Below are 9,419 nucleotides of genomic sequence, written 5' to 3' on the forward strand. Positions count from 1 at the left end.
AATAGAGGAAAGAATTCGAAGAAATTATATTTTATCTTGGGAAATGGAGATACTAGGCGCTAACTATATCGCGTATTTTAAAATATGACATAAGACTCGCTGCCTATAAGAGACGCACTGGTCATTTGCTATCAGATAATTTAAAAAAGAATAAAGTGATAAAATCTAAACAACTACTTAAGTACCGCAAGAGGAAATCAAAGAAAATTTTTACACAAACTTTTTTTTTTAATTGGGCAATGTTTTAACAAACTGAATGGTCTATACTATACTACTAATGTATCCATACTGAAAGTTCTAAAAAGCTTCTCAATTAGTCAACAGAGTACAATGTAGGCATTATCGACTTCAGTGAGAGTTTAGTGGGGTGTTAGCTATGAAGGAATGACTGAGCAATATTTTCGTGAAAAAGGTATCAAACATCGGCAAAAGTGTATCAAGATACCATTATTAAGCAGGCAGTTAAGTTCCTTAAAAGATCCATTTTCTATAACCAAACATTTCTTTTAGATAGAATTGGCGCCGTGTATAAAGCTTGGTCATGAATCTTGAACTTAATTAATCGACCGTACCGGATTTCATCAGAGCTGAAGTTTTGGCCATCATCTTGTCTTGATCTTAATCCACTGAATTATAATTTATGAACAGGTTTAGAGAATAAGACTTGCTCTACACGTCATGATAATTTGGAGTCCCTAAAACAATCCATACGTTTGGCAGTAAAGAATTTTCCTACGGAAAGAGTGCGTGCTGCTATTGACAACTGGCTTCAACGTTTAAAAGCAGTCAACGGAGACCACTTCGAATAAACTATATGTATTTTTATTACTTATATATAAATGTATTAATATATAATACTGAGAAAGTAATAACAGTTATGTGCAATAAAAAATTGTTGTTTTTCTTTGAACAATATTTATGGCAAGATTGAGTATCTATTACAAAATAATGCATATATTTGTTTTTATAATTTTTTGTTGTAAGGTTTTCACTGCTAGATATAAGCCTCTCTATAGATTTCCAATAGAAGCAAATGAAGGCGACCTTTATTCAAAGTCATTATAAGACCATAACTTTTGATGACCTCAAATTAGATCAAATAAAATAATTAAAGAGATTATCAGAGGTTCAAGTAAATTTTTGGTGAAAAAGAAGTTAACCCATAAGTACATAATGATGTAAAACTGCAACATACCACTTAAACGTAAAATGAGTACCACACTTAAGAGTAAATGCATAGCGTTGTATATCTGCAACTTAAGGTTTTTTAAAAAGTAAGTATATAAAATATTAACTCCACATTTTTTTCTATTTTTCCTTGCATTTTAGTGTACTTATCTGCAAAATAAATATTTTTTTGAAGTATTTATAAAAGTCATGCATTTAAAAATTTTAATTTTGGGGTACAATTTTGTGCGCCAGCGATTAAAACGTATTCATAATATTGTTACTGCCCTTCACGATATTTTTTGCAAGATTTGAATAAAGGACTATATAATTATCATTATTAATCAAGAACAGGAGTATACCATTAATCTATAAACAGCCTCGGAATGCTGTTAGCATAGGTCTAACATAGACGTAATTTGAGTGAAGCTGGACATAGGATGAGTTATATCTCTTATTGAAGTTATAGTAAGTCCACCACCTGCTCCGATAAGTGCTTCAGACCTGAGAAGAACAAACGAAAGAAATTCAGCGGAACTATGAAAATATTTTAAAAAGAATATGGAATAATAATTTATTCACATTAAAAGAGCCTAAGGTAAACACATAATTCTCAAGGTGTGCCATCTTCTATAAATTTATTTACAGTATTGTAACGCTAAGACACAAAACTTCTTTTAATATTTTTTTAATCTATCTATATGATTTCTTACATTAACTGAAATAATATAGGGGTGGCGACTAGGATGGCCAAGCTCCTTGCTAGTTCAAAATTTGAATATTTCGCGAGCCGCAATTTAGGCACATGTATATGACAGCACTCATCATAATACTTAAGATGCCGGTTAGTTAATTATGATCGGTGTTTGGATATCGCTTATTTTTTTGGTGAAATAATATTTATTATTCTGTTTCGATTTCCCAGGAGCTGTCATAGATTATATAAATTTAAATATTGAAATAATTCGACAATAAATCGGAGCTAAAATTAATCGTTCAAAGAGCAGCGTGTTGCTCGCGAGGTGAAGTTGGACCACCCCTACTATAGTAAAAGCGTAAACATATCCTATAGAAAAATTCATTCACACGATGAAATTGAGTCCTAGGTATACAAAATTTGATTTTGGTTCTGGTATTAATTAATGTGTGAAAATTGTTAATGTTTTATGAAAATAAACATCAATTTTATACAAGTATTGAGAAGCAATAGTCATTATTTTAATTTCTTTCAATTTTCATCTTATTTAACACACAATAGAAATAACAGCCACTTGAATGCAAACACATTTCTATATTTAAAAAATTAAATACATTCATTTAAAATATACGTAAGATTAATGAACTCAAGATTACACAACACACATCCATTCCCGAAGAGTGCTCCGTAGCGACTAAACTTTCAAAAGCCAAGCGATCGGATGACATACCCCCGCGCTCTTCGAAACTGTTGTCTTTAGTTTATAAGCTGATAAAATTACTTGTTTTGAAAATACGCTTATTTTTTATACTAAATTTTAAAATTAATTTCCAATTATTTTATGTGTGAGTAAAGGATGAATCTGCAATAACATCAATAACGTTATTTCCGCTATGAATCTATTGGGGCAGCTCAACACAAGTTCACAAATTATACGATTTCATCTCTGCTTGAATAGAAGGTGTTATGGTCGTCGTATTTGCCTAAGTATATCCATCTCGCTTTTAGCAAAAACGTATTCAATGTGTTAACCGTAAAAAGCTAGTTTTCAAAACATTTAAGAAAAAAAACTTTCTGTTCATGATTCGTAATATGTACAAGTAAAAATATTCTCAATAAATACTTCAAGGTTTAGATGGCCTCAGTAAGAGGTCGTTAACCTGAAAATAAATGACGAAACAGTACATCGCGAAATCAAGTATTAATTATTTGGAAGTAATTAAAAAAAATAGTTAAAAAAAGGAAGTAATTAAAATTAGGTAATTTTAACTAATTATTTGGAATCGTATTAAAAATATTTTTTAAGTATTAATAATTATTTAAACTTAATGCTTTTTTTTAAATAGCATGCGATAAAAGTTTTTTTAAATACATAAAATATGTTTAACCTTCCTATACCCGCGCGTATGTATCTGAGAGACCGACAGAATAATTTTTAGATTTTAAATAAAGAACGAATAATGCTAGTTTATTGAACTTTCTAGTACTTGCCTAATTTGATACGACCTTGAAATTGACGTGACGTGTAACCTTGAGTGGGGGCCACATTTGGGTGAACTGAGCGTCATTCGGTGCCAGAGACCGCGGGCACACGTGTGTGTATTTTTGGTGAGTAATATTTTTAATTTTTCATGATTTTTGTAGATTTATTTTATAGTTTGCATATTTTTTGTAAAAAAGTTTACTCGTATACATTTTTACCATAGTTTTACCTTAATTTTATAATGAAATTTCAGAGTATTTATGCTATATATGAAATAAAAAAAATATTTTTGTTTTAGAGCTTCGTTTATGGGCGTGATAATAAATGAGGAGCAGATAAGACTAATGTTGGATGAAGCTGGACAGGATACAGATTACGAGCATGAAAATGACAGCGAGGTGGAAGATCACGTTGAAGTAAGAGAAGAAAATACGGATACCGAACAAGAAGGTGACTCCGTTTTTTATAGCTTGATGAATGTTGCAGGAATTAATATATATATTATATTTTCACAAAATAATCCTAACAAAAAAATTTAAAGAAGAATTTTTCTGGAAAAGCTGTCGTATGAACTCATTGACGCGCAGTTGTAGAGACGGGCGGGAACTACTTCTTTACCGAGAATGATAAGACAAAGGTGTGCTGAAATCTGCAATCTAGACGGTCCAGAATCATCAGGTACCGCTAACAACTTAGGCCAAGGTCGTTGTAGCTTTTGTAGTTCGAAAGAAACCGTAAAACGCGTTACAACTGCCTTACTTGCAAAAAATATTTTTGTTTGGAACACGCGGTTATGGTTTGCTCTTATTGCTATAGTAATGAATCTCAAGAGGATTAGATTTTATTTTATTATTCCTAGTTCTGTTATCTAGAAGATTTACGAAGATCTTTATGTTATGTTGAAGAAGAATTTTAATTTTGGTTCATTTTATCTTAGTTTGTAAGAATAACTAATGTTTTTCAATTGTAAAAAAATGGTTTAATTTATTAAACATATCCCTAACTTTAAATATAATATAAGTTACCAATATATAACTTACGGATTTTAAGGTTTCGGTTCGTTACACCGTGCGCGGGTACAGGAAGGTTAAACAAAACACGTCAAAATGTCATGTGTTTACAGCTACAAAGTAGATATTACAAAGCAGCGTCGAGTCTGATCTAATTGAATATTGTTGTAATTGGAAGCCAGAGTTGGCACCCCACACTGGAGTAGACAGCACAAAAGGGGTGGTCATGTGAAATGACAGGCTATTATTCTCTGTATCGATATTCCAGACGTATAGTGAATAGGCTAACGTCCTCAGTGTCGAATTGCATCTGTCTCGCCATATCATATCGTAGATTCATTAAGATTTACAATAGTGTCTCCTTCTGTGATATTAAAGTGCAATGTAAACTAACTTAGACAATAGCTCGCAATCGTGAAGTACATAACGTCAAAGTCGAAGTAATTTCCTTATTTAATTCGACTGGATCAGAATATATACAGCTGAGTAATTATTTAGATAGTATTTCACTATATTTATATGAATGACGAAATCATATGTGTGAAAATAATACATGTTACATAATTTCAGATTTACATCGATTTCGGGTGTGACTATGAACAATTGAACTAGTTTTTGACGACTGTGGATTTTCTATAGACATTTATTATGTTGAATAATAAAAAACTAATCGGGACAAGTAATAAAAGGAAAACGATGTAAGCGTATGTACATCCTTTATAGTACTACAAATGAATGCGCGATGAGGTAGGGCCCGAGGAAAATAGAGCTCGAGCCGCCACTGCGAACTTTGGCGGTGAACTGGCAGAAAGAAGCGACTGATACCTACTCCCCCATCTAGCTCCACGCATACCTAAGGTGCGGTGCAGAACGGTTTTATTAGCACTATTACATTTACACCATAATCTATGTCCAGGTCAGTCCGTCTAATTCAAATTCAAATTGAAAATATCTATAAATAAGTAGGCATTAACAGCTGTTAAATCGACTATTATTTGCACACATATAAATAGTAAGTAACCACCCGCTCCGGACTTTTACTTTTAACAATTTTTTATTATGTCTACATTATAATATCAATCGCGTAAATGCGTGAACTAATAAAGTTCCACAGATGTTGATCAGCTTAAAAGTTCAAAATGTTATAATAATATTTTTTTAATAATGTACTTTAAATTTTAGATTTAGAACTAAGAAACGAAAGGTCTAAGATATCTTGTGGAACCCACGAAGGTTTGGTTAACTATCGGAGCGTAAGTTTTGCACTATAAAGAGATTACAAACACATAACATTTTCCAAAAAACATTTATATGGTTGCCAAATAGTTTTTACAAATAACAGTAAACATAAGATTCGAATAATAGGAAGAAGTATGGAGCTATGCATACAAATTTCCAACGCGAGATTATTAGACAAAACCATAAAAATAATTGACTCATTCGCACATACTTTAATACTGAAGTGGTATAGGGCCCGATACATATCACGACAACACGACCGGTAGACTATATGAGCTAATGGAAGGAAACATCAGTAAAGAGAAAGGTAGGCAGACCAAATAGAGAGAACTGATACCAAGGTTAGGAAAAACTGTCTGGCCAAAGGCAGTAATGGAACAGCTTGGAAGAAGATAGAGAAGGCCTCCATTCAAAAATCAATATCATCTATTTATATACTATATATTATCTACAAGGGGTCACCAGTACATTATACGCAGTGGCGTAGCTAGGGGGTGGCGAGCGGGGCTGCCGCACCAGGCACCACAAGCAGGGGGGGCACCAAAGTTGAAAATAATTTTTTTGAAATTTTTTTTTTGAATGATGAATAATGAAATGTTGAAAGAAAAATGAAAACCATATTTTAAAGTAAATAAAATAAAAATAATATCGAATTTTACTATTTTTGTGCTAAAAAAGTTGTTAAATAATATGAACATTAAAAAAGTAAACGGTTACAAATTATAATATACACAGTGTTTAAGCCTTTCATTCGCAAAACACAAAGTGTTTTTTAAAAGGGCTCTAAATCACAAAAACACATATCTGTGTTCATGAAATGTACAAGAAGATATATGATTGAAGAGATATGTGTTTAACATTTAAGGACATGATCCTCTCCCTTAATGTATAAACCACAAAGATGGGTTCATAAAGGGTTCAAAAAATTCTGGAAACACATTTTTGTTTTATACAAAAGGGTGAGGATCATGTCCCTTTAAGAAAAAAAATTATTTTGATTTCTTTAATATTTTAAATAAAAAAACAAAATTGAGCTACGGATTTTTTACTATTTTATGGGCAAAAAATAAAAAATTGTACCAAAATGTGAAAAGGTTAATATTTTGATGGTTTTCAATAACATCATTTTTTTTCAAAAAGTTAAAACTTTGAACCATAATTAAACTAAAAATAATTTTATATTTGATATGAAAAGATAAATGATCGCATGTAACTAGGACTTCTACAAGACATTTCTATGAGTGACAGCTGCAAATCTAACACAAGAATACTAAAAAGACGTAAAGCTCTTGTACAAACTTATTAACGTCTATGATAACTTGTAATAGTTTGTCGTAATGTATTTATCACCGAAGTAAGGATTATTAGAATATTAAAACGATAAATATTTATTTTAATTTTCCAAATTACTTTGAAGAAAATCTGAAACATTACTTTCAAACGTCAAACTTTATTAAGGGAATTTGATAAGTGATTATCTGTAAGCTTTTGGACATATTATTAGATTCTAAGCTTCCACCTGTAACAGTAATAATTCAAATTTGTTGAATAACGTTGATTTAAAGTTTTAGTATCAACAAGATATAACCCCTAAAATGAAACGCCGTCAACTAAGTGGAGCTGAAAAACGGTCTAAAAAAAAAGCAAAAGAAGATGCTGCTAAAAAACTAGAAGGGGATATTTTAAAATTTCTATCTCCTTCTGTAGATTTAAATCTAGATGATATTGAGGAATCTGAAAATAAAAATGAAGTAAACAAAATAGAAAAAAATATCCATGAAATAAGAAAGATTGATATTGAACAAGTTAAAATTAAAAAAGATAAAACTAGTTGTGGTAATGGTGGAATAAAAATTTCTGATGTATTGACGCTAACAGTCATCGGCATGTGGCCAACAATATTTACAGATAGCATTAGAATGTATTTAATTGAGATAGGTTCTTCAATGATACAATATATGGATCATAATTTTGAAGAAATTAAAAAATGGAGAGAAAAGAAAACTTACTAAAGGTTGGTTTTTTAAAAAAATGCCAAATGGTGAAGCTGTTCCAAGAATGTGGATGTGCTACTTGCCTTCTAAAAAGTCTTTGTATTGTTTCTGTTGCCGCCTTTTCCCACAACAGTCGCAGATGGAATCTGCATTTACATCTAAAGAAGGATTCAATGATTGGAAAAGGCTTTCTCCTCATGTTGTAAATCATGAGTCAGTACTGGTCATCAACAATCGCTAGTTATGTGGAAGCAACTCGAACTGCGCCATCGTACACGAAAATCGATAGATACAATAACGCAAGAGAGAATCAAAAAAGAGGGAAATTCTCACTCAAATTCTAGATGTCATACGTTTTCTAGCAAAACAAAATCTGGCGCTGCGCGGACACCGGGAATTATATTAAAATGACATTTCTCAGAATAAAGGAAATTTCCTAGAGTTGATTTTATTGTTGTCCAAGTATGACCCTGTACTTAGGGAACATATGCTTCGAATTAATATTGGCGAAAATGGAATAACTTACTTGTCGCCAGAAACTCAAAACGAATTAATTGATTTATTGGGAGGATATGTAAGAAGCCGCATTATAAAGTGTGTGAAAGAGGCAAAATATTTTTCTATAATATTTGACAGCACTCCTGATGTTTCTCGTGTAGATCAAACTTCACAAGTATGAAGATATGTAGTAATGGAGAACAATCGTGTAATTGTTGAGGAGTCCTTTATTGATTTTTAGACACTAAGGACAAAAACGCCGCTGATATATCAAAAATGATCTTAGACAAACTAAAGTCAGATGGACTGAACATAATGGATTGTAGATGTCAAGGATATGGCAACGCGGCTGTGATGAGAGGACAACACTCTGGCGTTCAAAAAAGAATATCAGATATAAATTCAAAAGCTCAGTTTATCGCATGTTCCAACCACAGTTTAAATTTGGCCGGGATACATGCTGCTAATGCAGAAGTAAACTCGGTGACTTTCTTTGGCACGTTGGATCGTTTGCACGCATTCTTTTCTACTTCTTCTCATCGGTGGGATATATTAACCAATACCACAGTCGCTAGCTTAAAACGTTTAATCGAAACCCGCTGGAGCGCAAGAGGAGATGCTGTTAGATAGGTATAAACCAACTTTATGAAGATATTAGAATCACTCGAAATTTTGACAGGTAGAAATGAAAGTACCGATACATGGGCTATTGCAGAGGGTTCATTGGTTTCTCTTCAATCTTTCACTTTTTTGGCTTATCTTGGATTTTGGGAACCAATTTTAGGGGAAATTAATGACGCACAATCGAATATGCAAAAGAAAGGGTTAAGTGTTAGGGAGTGTGCTATGAAATTGAAAGCTTTAAGTTGTTTCCTCACAGATTCAATAGAAAATATAACTGATTCTTGTTTGACTTTTGCTGAAAATATATGTTCTGAATTAGGAATTTCAACGGAACAACCTAGACGAATTTCTAGAAATAAGAAAATTGCTAGAAGAGAAGTTAGTAATGAAAATATAAATAACTTACAAGAACAAATTAAGGCGTGAAATAAGTACATGTATAAATAAAATATAAAAGATAAAACAAGAAATATTAACAAGATTCGAACAGTTGCACGAAGTAGCTGGAAAATTCGGATTTCTTTCGCCCTCTCAGTTATTAAATAATCAATTTGATATTGATCTTTGTGATGCACCTGATGACATAGACAAAGCAGAATTTTTTATTGAAAGAAAGAGACTTTGAAAACCGAAGGACCACTAGAACTCTTGAATTTCATACATAAACATCAGCTGTCAGATTTTGTACCATTTGTGTGTGTAATATT

At 31.9% G+C, this 9,419-nt stretch overlaps 1 long non-coding RNA gene across 1 annotated transcript; it reads left to right on the forward strand.

Moving 5' to 3' along the window:
• The first annotated feature begins 3,440 nt into the window (after window positions 1–3,440).
• On the forward strand, window positions 3,441–5,013 carry LOC137927584 (uncharacterized). Its single transcript, XR_011107774.1, has 3 exons — window positions 3,441–3,472; window positions 3,646–3,797; window positions 4,928–5,013. It is a non-coding gene; the product is annotated as an uncharacterized lncRNA (long non-coding RNA).
• The last annotated feature ends 4,406 nt before the right edge of the window (window positions 5,014–9,419 follow it).

Source organism: Battus philenor, unplaced genomic scaffold (genome assembly GCF_028537555.1).
Source record: "Battus philenor isolate CCGP_79_NKW_IND1 unplaced genomic scaffold, ilBatPhil1.0.hap1 SCAF_34, whole genome shotgun sequence".
Lineage (NCBI taxonomy): Eukaryota > Metazoa > Arthropoda > Insecta > Lepidoptera > Papilionidae > Battus > Battus philenor.